Below are 15,895 nucleotides of genomic sequence, written 5' to 3'. Positions count from 1 at the left end.
ACTAGTCTAGGAAATTAGCTCCGTTGAGCTTGTCCTTCTCAAGGACAGAACGCAGGTAGAAAGAGTTCGTATTTGAAGTCATGGTTATCTACAACAAAAAATGCAGAAAAATAAATATCATATTCTATTAATCATCTAATTAGGCCTTTAATTAAATGATACTTCCATTGAATTCTATAATTCATGTGGGACAAGATCTACATCATACTATGACCTGAGTTAGCTTTGGCTAAATCGCCCAAGACTTAGTATGATCGGTAGGTAACTAATTACCAATTACATCTCTATGCAACTCTTGTTTATAGGATCAAGATCCACATTTATATTAAAACTCGAGTTAGCTTTGGCTAATACACCCAAGAGTTAATATAAACGTGATTTTGACCTATCTACCAACCATTGGAAAAAGCCTATAGTTAAACTCGATCCAATTGAGTTAACTAGTTACTCAATCTAATTGAGTTGTACTCACCCATGCGTTGATAGGAGAGACTAAGATTGTCCCTCCGTACCCTACCAAGATAATATGTGTTGCTCTGCTTTGGCAGATTCAACAACAACATGTGATCGAGGTAGTGATAGGTATCACGACATGGTAGGCATTTTTTGTTAGAGTGTATACTGAAAGCCTAAGCTTTTGTAGACATTTATTTTGAATAAAGAATCACATTTGGTCAAATTATCTACATTTATTTGTAGTTGTTTAATTAATTTATATTGTAGATAACATAGTATGTGGTGTCACATACAGAAGATAATGTTATTAGTACCTTATAAATTATAAACAGTAGCTCACGACCAAGATGGAAAGGAACAAACCATTGGAAGGTCGTAGTGTAATTAGGAATTAGTTTATCTTAACTATATAATTACACTAGTACACTAAGAGTGTATTGAGTAGGACCATTAGAGGTCGTTTCTTTTATACTGACTTTATAAAGGAACAAAGACCTCAGTTATTATGGAAGTGTGTGCTCTTAATCATAATATAATAACAAGCACATATATTTGATATTTATTTCTTTAATTTATCAATGGGTGAGATTTAATTCGATAAATCAATAAGCCCGATAAGTTGGGAAATGATATCACTTATAGTGTGTATTATTGATTATAGAAGGAAACTGTGTCCTAGTGATCTAGGTTGATAATGTCCCCAAGAGGAGATCATAAGGATTGTCATGTTAAACCCTGCAGGTGGACTTAGTCCGACATGACGATAAGGTTGAGTGGTACTACTCTTGGACTAAGATATTAATTAAATGAGTTGTCAGTAACTCACATAATTAGTGGACATTCGACATCTTAAACACAGGGAGACTAACACACTCATAATAAGAAGGAGCCCAAAAATGTAATTTGAGATTGGTGCGGTAGTTCAATAATAGTTCTCTAGTTGAATGAATTATCATTGATAAAATTAAGTTGTGTGTTCGGGGCGAACACGGGATGCTTAATTTCCTCCTCTCGGTCCCTATCGTAGCCTCTTATTTATAGAGTACTATACCCACCTATACCCACCTTCATACCTATATTGTAGGGGCCGGCCAAGCTAGCTTGAGGACTAATCTAGGGTCGGCCAAGCCTTGATCCATGGGTGGCCGGCCCTAGCTTGAACCCAAGCTTAGGTGGTCGGCCCTATTAAATTAGAAAATAATTTTAATTTTAAAATTTTCTTATGTGGAAGATATAATTTATTGGAGAGATTAAAAATTAAAATATTTATTTTATAAGTTTCTACAAAAGATTAAGAAAAGAGATTAAATCTCTTTCCTTATTTGTAGATTGAAAGGATATTTTTATTTTTCTTCTTTATAAATTATTCACATGTTGAAAAATTAAAATTATAGAAATTTCTTTTTATCAACCATGAAGGGATTTTAAAGGGAAATTTTATTTTTTAAAAAATTCCTGGAGACAAATAAGGAATTTTAATTGGTTAATTGAAAATTGTCTTATTTGTTCTTCCATGAGGTGGCCGGCCATGACATGGGTAATTAGGAAATTTTATTTATTTTTTCTTAATTAATTCATGTCAAGGAAAGTTAAGAAAATTTTATTGTAATTAAATTTCCTTATTTGCCAAAGCTAAGAATTATAAAAGAGGGGGTTTTGGGTGCCTTCAAGGTGAACAACCTCTATTATTTTTCTCCCTCTTTTCTTCCTTGGTGTGGCCGGCTCTTCCTTTTCTCTTCTCTCCATCCTTGTGGCCGAAACTCTCTTCTCTCTTGGAGATCAAGTGGTGGCCGGATTTTAGCTTGGAGAAGAAGAAGAGAAAGCTTGCATTCCTTGGAGCTTGGTTGGTGGAAAAAGATCTTCATCCTTTGGAAGCTTTGTGCTTGGCCGAATCTTGAAGGAAGGAGAAGAAGGTGCTAGGTGGTCCTCGTCTCGGAAGATCGTTGCCCACACAACGTCCGAGATTAGAAGAGGAATACGGTAGAAGATCTAGAGGTCATTATTCACTAAGAAAGGTATAACTAATATTGTTTTCCGCATCATGTTAGTTTTATCTCCATGTAAAAATACCAAATACAAGAGACATGTGATTCTAGTTTTTTTTAATTAGTTTTCGAAATTGTGTTCTTTTATTTTTTTTTCTTTTCCTTGTGATTTGATTGTTCTTAGAGGTTAACCTAGGGTTACTATGGGAAGGCTAAATATTTAATTTCCTTAAAAGGCTTTGTCTAGTCGGTGGTGGTTGCTCTCATATCCAAGAATGTCATGTGCCTCGTCATGCAGTACTAGAAGCCGATTTTGGAAATAGATATTTAATTGTCTTCGTGACCTATGTGATTTGGATCGAGCGTGTTAAGTTCCGCAGGAGATCCAAGTCTAAACCTAAAAGAACAAATAAATTAAACTTAAGATCAAACGTGTTAAGTTTCGCAGGCGATCCAAGTTTAATTTAAAAGAACACATTGTAGCTAGGAAAATGTTCAGACCTTTGTACAAAATTTTTGTGCAGTGGAACCGTTAGGTTTTCCGAGTAGCAACCAACATTTTTGAGTTGACGCGATTGATATCTAATCTAATCGGCGATATATATCATATACTCGATTTAGATCTAATCTAATCGTGGAGGTGCATCATGTGCGCGACTTAGATCTAATCTAATCGTTAATGCACTAATTAATTACTAATCAAGCATGCATCACATATACACACACAAGCAATTAATTAAATATTTTGTGATTAGTCATGGCCCTACTACAATCTTCTCAAGCCAATGAGAAGATCGGATGGTCAACCTAAGGTCAACAGCTTCTCAAGCTCCTTCCTTTGACCACCTTGTGTTGCTCGCGCCCTCCTCGTAACTCCGTCTCGAGTGGACCTTCCACCGCTCCATTTTGTACATTACAAAAGTGAAACTCGAGTTACATTCGAGTCTAAACTATTTACAATAGGAATAAATAAATAGAAAGGCACGACGCGCAGGTCGCGTATCAAATATACAACACGCACAATCACATGACGGCACGCAGGCCGTATTATAAATTACAACACACAATATCAAATCAAATTGGGTCTTTTGGGCCATGACCATCACAAAATAATACATAATTCTAAATTATATAATTTCTATAAATTTCTGTAATTTTTCTTACAATTTTAATGAGTAAAAATTTCTAACGGTCCCGTTTAGCGATTTTCGGGCGCAATCGCAGAACGAAGCCCCTTGCGGGGTCAGGGGCAGCACCCCTACCCACGATATAACCATCGCAAGTGTTCCTAAGTGATCCTACAATGCCTTAGTCCGCTGTCCCAAAACTATTTGGGGCAAAACCTTGCCGCTTCGGAAATATTTTTTCGGTAGTCGAAGCCTACAAGTGTCTAAACACTTGTGCTTCGCTTCTACGAGAAAATTACCCATAAAATCTAAAAAAATCATAAAAACACAGAAACTTACAGATCTGTAGAATTTCATAAAATTTAAAATAAAACTCGTACACGCTTCGCACGTGTCTCTGATACCACTGTTGGATTTTTCGGGCCGCAAAAACCGCTTTTTGCGTTGCGGAAACCCCGAAACCCCGCCACCGGATCCGTGCGAAGAAATAAAATTTCATAAAAACTTTCACGTACGAGTTTTCTAAGCCTAGATCTACTTTAGATCTACAAGATAAGAATTTACCCTTGATGCGAAGCCCTTCGCTTAATCCCGCTCGTCCAAGGTTCGCCGGATCTCGAGAGTATCAAAGTAGATACTCCTCTATGTGTATCCACACAAGCAAGAGATGGAGAAACCAAACAAAAAGGTGTGCTAGCACCTTTGAATGGTTTAGCCAAAGAGGAGGAGAGGGAGAGAAGAAAGAGCTTGAGGAAGAAGATGAGAGTTACACAAAAGAAAATGAAACTCACCAATGAATTAGTGTGGCCGGTCACATTAAGAGGGAGTTTTATCTCCATGGGATACCAAGAGTCACAACTCTTGGTAACTCCCATGAGGTGGAATCCCACTTAAGCAATCATGATGATGTGGAGCATCATCATTGGCCCACTCTTTGCCAACTCACCAATGAGGTGGCAAAAGGTCAAGTCAAACTTGACCCTTCATCTTCCTCTCAAGTCAAGTCAAACTTGACCACTTCTCTCCCATGGTTGATCTAATCTAACCATTAGTTCAAGTCAATTTTAATTTAATGAATCTCTATTCATTGAATTAAATTAATTAAATGAGTCTAAGTCCAAATTAGACTCACTTAACACATGAACCAAATTGAGTCCAACTCAATTAGCTTAATTTGGATTACTCTTAATCCAATTTGGTTCATCACATGAACCTAATCCTTTAGGTTCATCAAATGAACCTAATCTCCATCTCATTGCCCTTTGTGTGTGACCCTATAAGTTCTTGTAACGTTGGCAATGCTCCTAAACCCATTTAGAATCATAAGTAATGAGCGGTATCTAGCAACACATCATTACTACCCAAGTTACAAGAATGTTGAAATCCAACATCACTTTGTGACTACTAATTGTGACTTCCCACAATATATGACAAGTGTCATTTTATCCTTGACATCTAGATTGATCAATGTGAGGCATAGACCGTGTCATCCTCTAATCAATCTAAATCTTGAATTCCAAGTAGACTCACTCAATCAAATGAGCTCAACATCTCATATTGACTCATTTGGGCATGGTCATGCACTTAGTGGTCTCACTCTATCAAGAATATCGATGTCTCTCCCGTCATATAGGTGGGATAGATCCCATCTACATCACTCACATCCCTCCGCATAATCTGTTATATACCCAGTAATCATCTTTATAGTCCACCCAGTTACGGGTGACGTTTGACGAAGCCAAAGTATGCAACTCCTTATGTAGGGAACCACGGTGACTTCAGGTCCAAGGACTAATAGTCATACTAATAGCCACATGAGAATGTATATGACACTCATATAATGATCCATGATACTTTCTCATGGCGGGTCATTCAGTATACATTCTCCAATGCATACCCATGTGTCAACTTGATATCTCCATATCCATGACTTGTGAGATCCAGTCATCAAGTTTACCTACATGCTAGTCTCATCGCATTAACATTGTCCTTGAATGCTAATACTTGACTAGGAATGATTAAGAGTAGTGTGTAGGTGCAGCGGAGGCCGGCAAGAGGGGGGTGAATTGCTCCTGAAAAATTAAAACTATACCCTCCTTGGAATTCAACTCAAAAATAAAAGCAGCAGTAAAATAATAGCAACTAAATTAAAGAGACAGAAAATAAATCAGAAACAGAATTTAACCTGGTTACAACTAAGAGGGTTGTTAATCCAGGCTGATGAAAAGCGCACTAACAAAAATCTCCTTCTCTGAAGGCGGAGAAGCCTTTTACACTTTTGGAAACTCACTAGTTGCTTAGTAATTGCTTACAGTATTGATTGCTTGAGTTGTTTTGAATTCCTAGCTCCAGGGACCTTTAAATAGCCTCTGGAAATCTGATCTCGAGGGTCCAAGGTGCCTCCAAGGGTTGAGCGGATAAAACTTTATCCGCAGCTCGTAACGGTCATTTTGACCAGTTGGAGGCGCCTCCAACAAGACTGGAGGCACCTCCAAGCCTGATGGAGGTGCCTCCAAGCTGCCTGGCTGCATTTCCAGCTTACTTGCTTCAGCTTCCGACGCTCCGTTCTTTTGGGTGCATGAGTACTCTTCGCATCTCTCTCGTCCTTGGACGCACCTATCCGTCATTTGCTTTTTGCCGTCCTTCTCGCTCATTGCGCTTTCGACTTCGCACTCCTAGCTTGCACTCAGACACAGGGATCAAACATAGCAGGACCTAACCAACTTGGTTGATCACATCAAAACACCCACGGGGACCAACAATCTCCCCCTTTTTGATGTGCATCAACCCAAGTTCAAGTTAGGGTAAAAATAGACAAAAAAAAGTAATTTTAAAAGAAAATTACTAAACTCACATATTAAGCATTAGTTTGCAATAAATAAAATTGCAACTACAAAAAGAATATTTTTAATTTTAAAAAATTCTCTCCCTCTAAATATGTACTTCTCTAAGCTTGTACCATTCTCTCCCCCTTTTATTACAGCAAAAACGGGGTAATAGAAAAAAAAATTTAGCATAAATTTTTTAGTTAGAAAATTTATAATTTTTAAGTAAAATTGCTAAGTAAAATTTCTAAGTGACAAAAGAATTCTAACTACAATGATTTGTTTTGATTTTTCAAAATAATTTCTAAGTGAAAAATTGATTTTTAGAAAAGAAATTCTAAGCAAAGCTTTCAAGAGACATTTTTCTAGAAAAAAATGAATTTCTAAGGAAATGTTTAAAAACTTTTCAAAGAATTATTTAATTCCAATTTTAATGCTTTTATCAGAAAGTTAATTAAACATTTTCATTTCGATATTTTGACTTCCAAGTCGTGGCGAGGCACTAGGCCTTCTTGGTTATTGGAGCAACAACCACTTCCTTAGACAAAGCTTCCATAAAGAAATTCAAAGTTTAATTTTCTTACTGTAAGTTTTTTAAATCAATTAATTTAGCACAGATTTTGGAACCCAATAGAGGTTCCTTCCTACAGGGTTATTCAAAAATTTCGGGGGTACATAGTTCTTAGGTATTCTTTTAAGTTGACCCTGATGATTTCTAATGTACCAATTCAATTTTTCATAAATTCTAACTTTTGATTTTGGAAATTTTAAACATGCATCATATTTCAATTTTTTAATTTCTAATTTTAATTTTTCATTTTCTGATTTTATACTATCGTACATCTCAAGTGGACATGCTCTTGCTAAATTCATTTTCAATTCTTTATTTTCTTTTTCTAATTCAAATAAATCTTTAGAAATAGATTTAATAAAGCGAAAAGACTGAGTCGGGGTTAGATTGCGTACCTGACTTACCTGACTCGGTGAGGCTCCCCCTTTACTGCAGCTTTCCTCTTTTGATGTTCCTCCCCCTTCATCGATACTCATCTCTGAGCTTGACTCTTCTTCTAGCTGATGGTTAGCTATTAAAGCTAACCCCGAGAATACTTCGATGTCTGATTTGGAGGATGAGTCAGACCAAGTGGCCTTCAGGTTCTTGTGTTTAGAGGATTCTGGTTTCTTGTACTTGGTCTTTGCCTTCTCTTTTTGCTTGCTCTTCAATTTCGGGCAGTCATCCTTGATGTGCCCTTCTTCGTTGCAGTTGTAGCAACGAGTCGTTCTCCTTTTTCTCTCATGCCTCTGCGATCTAAATTTGTTAGATTTAAAATATTTATTGAAGGATCTTACCAGTAGTGCCGCTTCTGATTCGTCGACCAAGGCTTCAAAGTCAGAAATGTTCATTTTTTCCTTTAAGGCAATGTTCTGACTGGTCTTCTCTACTTCATTAGGCTCTGAAACTCGAGATTCGTGAAGTTCAAAAGTGGAAAACAATTGTTCTAAAGTACTTACCTCGAGGTCCTTAGAGATGTAGTACGCATCTACTAAGGAGGCCCACTCTGGAGTTCTGGGGAAGGCATTGAGCGCGTACCGGATAGAGTCCCGGTTCATTACCTCTTCTCCAAGATTGGTTAGTTGCGTGATCAGCTCTTTGATCCTTGCTTGGAGTTGCGCTACCTTCTCGCCTTGGTTCATCCGGAGGTTCGTCAATTGGTTCCGGAGGATGTCGCGCCTCGCTAGCTTTGCTTCGGAGGTACCTTCGTGAAGCTCTACGAATTTTTCCCAGAGATCTTTCGCAGAGTCGTAGCTTCCGATCCGATTTACCTCCTGAGGTGGCAGAACGCTGAGCAGGTGGAACTCAGCCTTTCCGTTGGCGACGAAATCGGTTTGCTCCTTCTTGCTCCATGTGTTTTCTTCTTTATCTTTCGGCGCTGCAAAACCACATTTCATTGTAATAAGAATATCAAAATCTGTTTTAAAAAATACCTCCATTTTTCGCTTCCATGTGGTGAAATCTCCGTCGAACTTTGGAGGATGAATATTTGCTCCGGCCATTGTCTTGATCGTTGTGCTTCAGTCGACGATTAGTCCTTCTAAGGCGGTCTGGCTCTGATACCAATTATATGTGCAGCGAAGGCCGGCAAGAGGGGGGGTGAATTGCTCCTGAAAAATTAAAATTATACCCTCCTCGGAATTCAACTCAAAAATAAAAGCAGCAGTAAAATAATAGCAACTAAATTAAAGAGACAAAAAATAAATTAGAAACAGAATTTAACCTGGTTACAACCAAGAGGGTTGTTAATTCAGGCCGATGAAAAGTGCACTAACAAAAATCTCCTTCTCTGAAGGCGGAGAAGCCTTTTACACTTTGGAAGCTCACTAGTTGCTTAGGAATTTCTTATAGTATTGATTGCTTGAGTTGTTTTGAATTCCTAGCTCCAAGGGCCTTTAAATAGCTTCTGGAAATATGATCTCGAGGGTCCAAGGCTCCTCCAATAGAGGTTCAAGGCGCCTCCAAGGGGTGAGCGGATAAAACTTTATCCGCAGCTCGAAACGGTCATTTTGACCAGTTGGAGGCACCTCCAACAAGACTGGAGGCGCCTTCAAGCTAGAGGCGCCTCCAAGCCTGATGGAGGCGCCTCCAAGCTGCCTGGCTGCATTTCCAGCTTACTTGCTTCAACTTTCGATGCTCCGTTCTTTTGGATACTTTCGGCCAACCGAAATAGGGCTCACCCGAACCCAATTTCCGGCCTTCTCCTCGAGCAGGCTTCCGTCCGGCTTCTCGTCCCTCGAACGCCGTGCACGTTCTTCTCATCCATCGGAGTACTCTTCCGCAGCTCTCTCGTCCTTCGGACGCACCGAGCCCGTCGGCTCCTTTCCCGTGCCGTCCTTCTCGCTAGCTGCGTCTTCTGCTCGACTTCCTGCGCTTCTAAGCTCCTGCACACTCAGACACAGGGATCAAACAAAGCAGGACCTAACCAACTTGGTTGATCACATCAAAACACCCATGGGGACCAACATAGTGTTCCCTATATCATCTTACTATCGATTCAACTAACCGATTGATATAGGTAATAACCTTTCTACTCAAGGACGCTATTATACTTAGGGGCGTTTGGTTCTTTCCTAGGAATAGGAATCAGAATGGGAATCATTGTATTGTGGAATGGGAATGGGTATGAGCATAAATATCACTCTTAAAAGTAATGTTTGGTTAGTTACATATTTTCTATCGGAATAAATCAAAATTTCCCTTTTTACCCTTAAAGGAAAATAAGAGAAAAAATTAGATGTGAGAGAAAGATGAATGTGAGAGAAAAATATGATGAAAGAGAATGATGAGGGAGAAAGTCTGATGAGAGAGAAAGTGTGATGAGAGAAAATGAGAAGAGTGTGATAGGAGAGAGCATGATGAGAGAGAAAATATGATGGGAGAGAAAGTATGATGGGAGAGGATAAAGAGAGAAAATGTAATGAGAAAAAGGAAGAGAGAGCGTGATGAGAGAGATTGAGAAGAGAGAAAGTATGATAAGAGAGAAAGTGTGATGAGAAAAAAAGAGAACAGTGAGTGTGATGGAAGAGATTGAGGAGAGAGAAAGTATGATGAGAGAGTGTGTTGAGGAAAAAAAAGGAGTGTGACAATAGAGATTGAGGAGAGAGAGTGTGATGAGAGCGAAAGTGTGATAAGAAAAAAAGAGAAAAGATAGTGTGATGGGAGAGATTGAGGAGAGAGAAAGTATGATGAGAGATAAAGTATGATGAAAGAAAAAAAGGAAGAGAGTGCGATGGAAGAGATTTAGGAGAGAGAAAGTATGATGAGAGAGAAAGTGTAATGAGAAAAAAAGAGGAAAGAGAGTATGATAGGAGAGATTAAGGAGAGAGAAAGTGTGTGATAAAATGATGAGCGAGAAAATATGATGAGAGAGAACAAGGAGAGAGAAGTGATATGAAAGAAAAAATAAATAAATATATTTTGATATTTGGTATTAAGGGAGAAAATTTTAATTTTAGGTCAAGGGTATTTTTGGAATAAGGAAATATTTTGATTGATGAAAATAGGATAATGGCTCATTGAAGGGGAGGTACATGAGAATAAGTTATTACCCAATTTCAAGGATTCATTCCCTTATTTGCATTCCTATTCCTATAATCCAAACATTAACAATGATAATCAATGATTTTCATTCCCATTCCCCACTCCTATTCCCCTAAACCAAACGCCCCCTTAGTTATTTGACACCAATACAAGTAAGCATAATAACCAAAAAATAAATGTCTTTATATATATAAGAATATGATACATTGAGTCCATACAACAATCATCAAATGATTGACTCTAGGGCTCTAACTAACACTCTTCACCGTATTTTTCCCATCAGTGTTTTCTTTCCTTCGGCCTCGAAATTTTTATGCCAACCCTAAAAAGCCTTCCATTCCCGAACTCGTGTCCTTTGAACCCCTCTCCATCCAACCCCTCTCCGACAAACCCCTCTCCTCAAATCTCTCCTTCGAACTCCTCTCCGTCCAACCCCTCTATGACGAAACCCTCTCTATGAATCTCTCCTCTGAACACCTTCAAACAATAGCTTGTTTTTTAGGATCAGTCATGCCTTGCCTTGAAAGCCTTCGCTACCACCCAAAGCAAGCAGTGGTACCATGTCGATCTCAACCTCTACACAGAGATGGTCTCCACCTTGTCTAGGTGCGGATTGCTGCACGAGATCGATACCCTTGTCTAGGTATTCTTCTAGATTTGGTTCTATATGTTTCTACTTTAGATTTAAGCTTGTGCTTGCTTGTAAGTGAAACAAATATGCAATGCATAAGCATCTGATAGCTATAGGCATCTGTGCTTAAGCACTTTCCTAGAGCAACAGCTGCGTGATGCTTAGCCTATAAAGTTTTCTAAACCATGTAATGTACAGCTTGGGCACAAATTGTTGGAGCAAGTTTTTCTGATTCAAGCCATACCTTCTCGATTCCTTTTTTACTGAAAATTTGGTTCATCTCATACTTGGTTGCTTGCTATTTATCTTTGATAATCTTGTTGAACTAAACCAGCCCAGATCCTCTGGATCGCAAAAAGCGGTCCAGGGGATGGTCCCTTGATCTGGATTGGTGGGGATGAATGGTCTCCACCTATTTTATGAATGGGGACCATCTCTTGAGCCAATCCAAGTCAATAGACCATCCCCTGGACCGCTTTTTGTTGTCTAGAGGATCTGCCCTCGAACTAAACATAACTTATTATGTAATACTCTTTATCTGCTCTAGAAATTTGAAAACTCTTTCTACATGCAATACAATATGTTTCAAGATGGTTATGACTTTTGATAAGTTGTTGGAATTCATTTCAATGTCTCTTACTGGGAAAATGTGCTACTATATGCTATGGATTAAGCGGTCAATTTATTATTTTGTGCAGACCAACCTTGTAAGCATATGAATATTGGTCAATATTTGATGCAAATGTTTTGAGTTTGAAGGAATTCACTGATCCAATGCCTAAAGAAGGAACATCCATTTTGAAGGCAATATCTTCAGCTATGGTATTGCTCAAAGGTAAACAATCATCATGTGATGTTGCATTGTTAACTGATTCTAATTATGGGACATGAATCTAAACTCGAATTTAAGGCTCCCAAATTAAGAAGCACACCTTTCTAATTATCCATTGAAAAAATATAGCATAAAGAATTAATATTTCCAATTTATAGGAATAAATGCTCAATGCTAGTGGATATTATGTTCCTTAATTTTTATACATGTAACTGTAATAAAGTCATTACACATTTTTTGATATATTGTGGTCATGTGATCACTGTTTTCTTTAGACAAGATTTAGTTAATAGTCTTTGCCTTAGTTTTCTTAAAGGAGTTATTTATCCTTGGTAGTGAACCAAGATGAGGTATTTGTTAGATTTTATTTCAAATTAAATTGTCACTTTTTTTTTTATTAATCATCCTATCTAATTGTCATCATTTGAAATTATTAGAAGCCTCGAAGGAAGAAGTTTGAACAACCAAAAAAGAAACATACTTTGTCAACAAGTGTCCCAAGAGCATTACATATGTTATATTGTTATAGTAAGCGTGCTTTAGATGTTTGTTTGGCGTTGCATGCTGAGGCTGCCAAGCCTAATACACTGTGATTTAGACCTTCGTTGCTTATTATTTCACTGTCATTTACCTTTCTGCTTCCGATTTTGTTTGGATATCCTTTTTAACATTTCATGACATCATTTTGTTTGTTTCTGCAGGTTTGATGTTGTTATACACTTCGCTAGACTAAAAGCTATTGGTGAAAGTTCATTTAGGAATACTTTTATTTGTCTAAACCCCTACTACATTTTGCTGGACATAGTTTATAATTACTTTTTCTTTATCTTGCAGTGAGAGTCTTCACCAGCATTCAGGAAAATGCTCTAGTTAGTGGTATCCTTTTGACTTCCTAGTAAAATATATTTGATTTTTGAGCAATAGTTTCTCCAGCTTATTAATTTTCACTGCTGCTTATTAGTGGGTTCTTATCAACCCTAGTGGCTAGTTGCTTGGATGTAGATGCTCCAGTTCTAATCAACACAATGACACTCTAATATGGATAAGTTCTGTTTTGTACACAATCTAATTATCATTGGTGACTAGTCACTTAGGTGGAGATGCTCCAGTTCTTAAACTCTAGATTATTTTTTTTCCTACTTGACTGCAACCACATCAGCAGTAGTTAAAAAATTACAAGGGCAACAATTAAGCTGTAGCTCAGATACATTAGAGTACTTTCTTATCTTCAGTTTGTTGCCCTTAATTCATGCTAAGTCATTATGGGTTCGGTCATCGGCATTGTGATGAATGGCACAATATTAAGTCTATTCTGGAAGCTTTCTTTGCAAATATTCTGCAAGCTTTCTGCAAGATTTTTGCAAGCTTTATGCAAGATTTTGGCAAGCTTTAAGTCTATCAAGCATGTTAAACTAAAAATTCTACAAGCTTTCTTTAGGAAGTTGGCAATTTTCCACTATTAGTTAAACTCATATTCTAAACGTTTCATTTTAGCTTTCTTTCTGCAAATACTGTATGCATTTTAGAATGGAGAAATACTGTATGCATTTAGAATGGAGAAATTGCAAGCTTTCTCTGCATATTAGAAACTGAAGAATGCAGTTTAGAAACTGCATGCATTTTAGAATGCATATTAGAAACTGCATGCATTTTAGAATGCAGTTTGAAGAAACGTTGTCTTTCTTTCTACAAGCTTTATTTCTGCAGTTTGAAGAAACGTTGCATTTCTGCAACAATAGTACTTTTTGCAAGAAAGCATTTGCAGAGAAGAAAGCGTTTTATTTCTGTAAGCTTTCTTTCTGTAGTTTGAAGAAACGTTGCAATTCTGCAAGCTTTCTTTCTTTCTGCAAGCATTTCATTTCTGAGTAATGAGTTTTGGTTCATTTATAGAAACTAGTTAGTAGAAGTAATTTTTTCGTTCAAACTATTAACTGTAATTTTTTGTTTATATTTCAGGTCAACTGTTCAATCTGTTCAAAGCTCACAAAGATCCTAGACAAAATCTAATTGCTTATTCCTGTAATAGATTGAGAAAGACAAGCTACTTCTTCAGTTTGTGGTAGTAATTACTGTACTGTTTTGTCCCGTTCTCAAGCCGATAATAAATTTTTAGTGTAACTAGTAGAAGTAAACAGATTGTTGGCTTCGAGGTCAGCGAGTTATTTTGTGCTCTTTTATTTTATATGTGAATATCACTATCTACTTTGAAATAGAATTAGTATTAATTTTGATATTTACTAGCTTCTCATGTAATTAAATACTAATATTACTTCAATGTCAGAATTCTATTATTTTGGTATGAGTTTGAAATCATTAGTTGAGCTGATTATATATAAAGTTTGAATCTGGACATGGTAAAAGAAAAATAATAGTTTCGTAAATATAAAAATAATGATTTTTAAATAATTTTTTAAAAAAAAATTTCTTTAAAACAAAACGTTTTTAAAGCGTTGCAAAAAGTGTTGTCTTTATAAAAAAACAACAACGCTTTTAAAGCATTGCAAAAGCGTTGTCTTCGCTACAAACAACAACGCTTTAAAAGCGTTGTCATTGAGCAGACTTTTAACAACAGTGCCTTTAACAACGCTTTTTCAGGCACAAAGACAACGCTTTAAAAGCGTTGTCTATTAGCTTTTTTCTTGTAGTGCAAATACATGGACTTTATTGAAATCATTATGGAGAAGCCCAACATCATCAAAAACCAAATCACATACAAACTCCATATGAGGGGAACCGATCGAAACCCCTATTATACAATTCGATTTAAAATAGAAATGGAATAAGTACACTAGAACCATAAACTAAAGGTAATCCTGATGAAAACTAGTAACAATCAAACAACTCAAACTAAATTATCGAAGCAAAGTTACGAAGTCGTCCAGTTAACTCATTGCAGCTACGCTCAATCTCAAAGGAATAAAGATGGTATAATCAGGAAAACCACTAACCGAAACCAATCAGCAGCTCACACAACTAATCTCGCTCAAGCAGGGAAGAACCCTAATCAAGGAGGAACCCCGCAATCTAGTTCATGGAATCCCTACAAGAAGAAACATTCATCCATACTTACCAGGGGAATCCACTCACTGGATCGGGAGAATGTCTCAGTGCCGACGTTCCTGGGTTGCTTCCTCGCGAAGCTCCAATGGTAGAACTACGCTGGAGTTGCAGAAGGGAGGAAGACATCGGTGTTGGGTGGTAGCGTCCCGCGGCAAAGAGGGTGTCGTCTCCTCCGATCACGTGAGAAGAAGAGGTGAAGGAGAGGGTTGGGAGCCGAGGAGAAGGAATGGGAGTCAGGTAGGGGTAGAGGCCAGAGGGGCTCGGCGGTGTCGTGAGGTGATGGCTCGGTAGAGGCCGGCGGTGAGGATGGGGCGGCGTCGCGAGGTGCGGCTCGGGGAAGAGGAGATCGGCGGGTGAATGGGAGTTAGAGCACGGGAAGATGCCTTTATAACTTAGAAAAATTTAATTAAACCCTAGATTTGTTTCTCAATTAACTCTCACCTCTGGGTATTCCAAACAGGCTTTTTCTTGAGCCCATAAGTGCATCCCCTCTAAGTACGTCGTACGAGCTCCGATTAATTCCAGAAAAATCACTAAAAATTTCTAAAAATTCTAATAAGATTATTTCTCAATAATCCTATTATTTAGTGCTTGTTTGGGTACCGTACTTTACATTCTCCCCTACTAATAAAAATTTGATCCCCAAATTTATGACCTAAGTGTGTTGAACAACAAATGACATGTTGTCTAGCCATCCAATCTAAGCCTAGGATAATGTCAAATCCCACCATTTCCCACACATGTAGATCCATCACAAGTGTCTGACCATCAAAGTCCAAAGAACATCCTTTGACTTCTTGACTAATAATAAGTACCTCTTTAGATGGTACAGATACTACTAACTCATGTGTCCGACGTGTAGGTAACCCCCCGATCTTATCCAAAG

The 15,895-nt window shown here is 37.7% G+C and overlaps 1 long non-coding RNA gene across 1 annotated transcript in view; it reads right to left on the bottom strand.

Moving 5' to 3' along the window:
• The window catches only part of LOC121973233, a 35,531-nt gene extending 20,173 nt beyond the window's left edge, over nucleotides 1-15,358 (bottom strand). Inside the window, exon 1 of the long non-coding RNA XR_006109433.1 lies at nucleotides 15,020-15,358. This is a non-coding gene — a long non-coding RNA (uncharacterized LOC121973233). The remainder of the gene's footprint in view (nucleotides 1-15,019) is intronic.
• Between the last annotated feature and the right edge of the window lie 537 nt (nucleotides 15,359-15,895).

The sequence above is a fragment of the Zingiber officinale genome, chromosome 4A (genome assembly GCF_018446385.1).
Source record: "Zingiber officinale cultivar Zhangliang chromosome 4A, Zo_v1.1, whole genome shotgun sequence".
Lineage (NCBI taxonomy): Eukaryota > Viridiplantae > Streptophyta > Magnoliopsida > Zingiberales > Zingiberaceae > Zingiber > Zingiber officinale.
The sequence above is the reverse complement of the archived record's forward strand: the minus strand, read 5'-3'. Positions and strand labels throughout refer to the sequence as shown.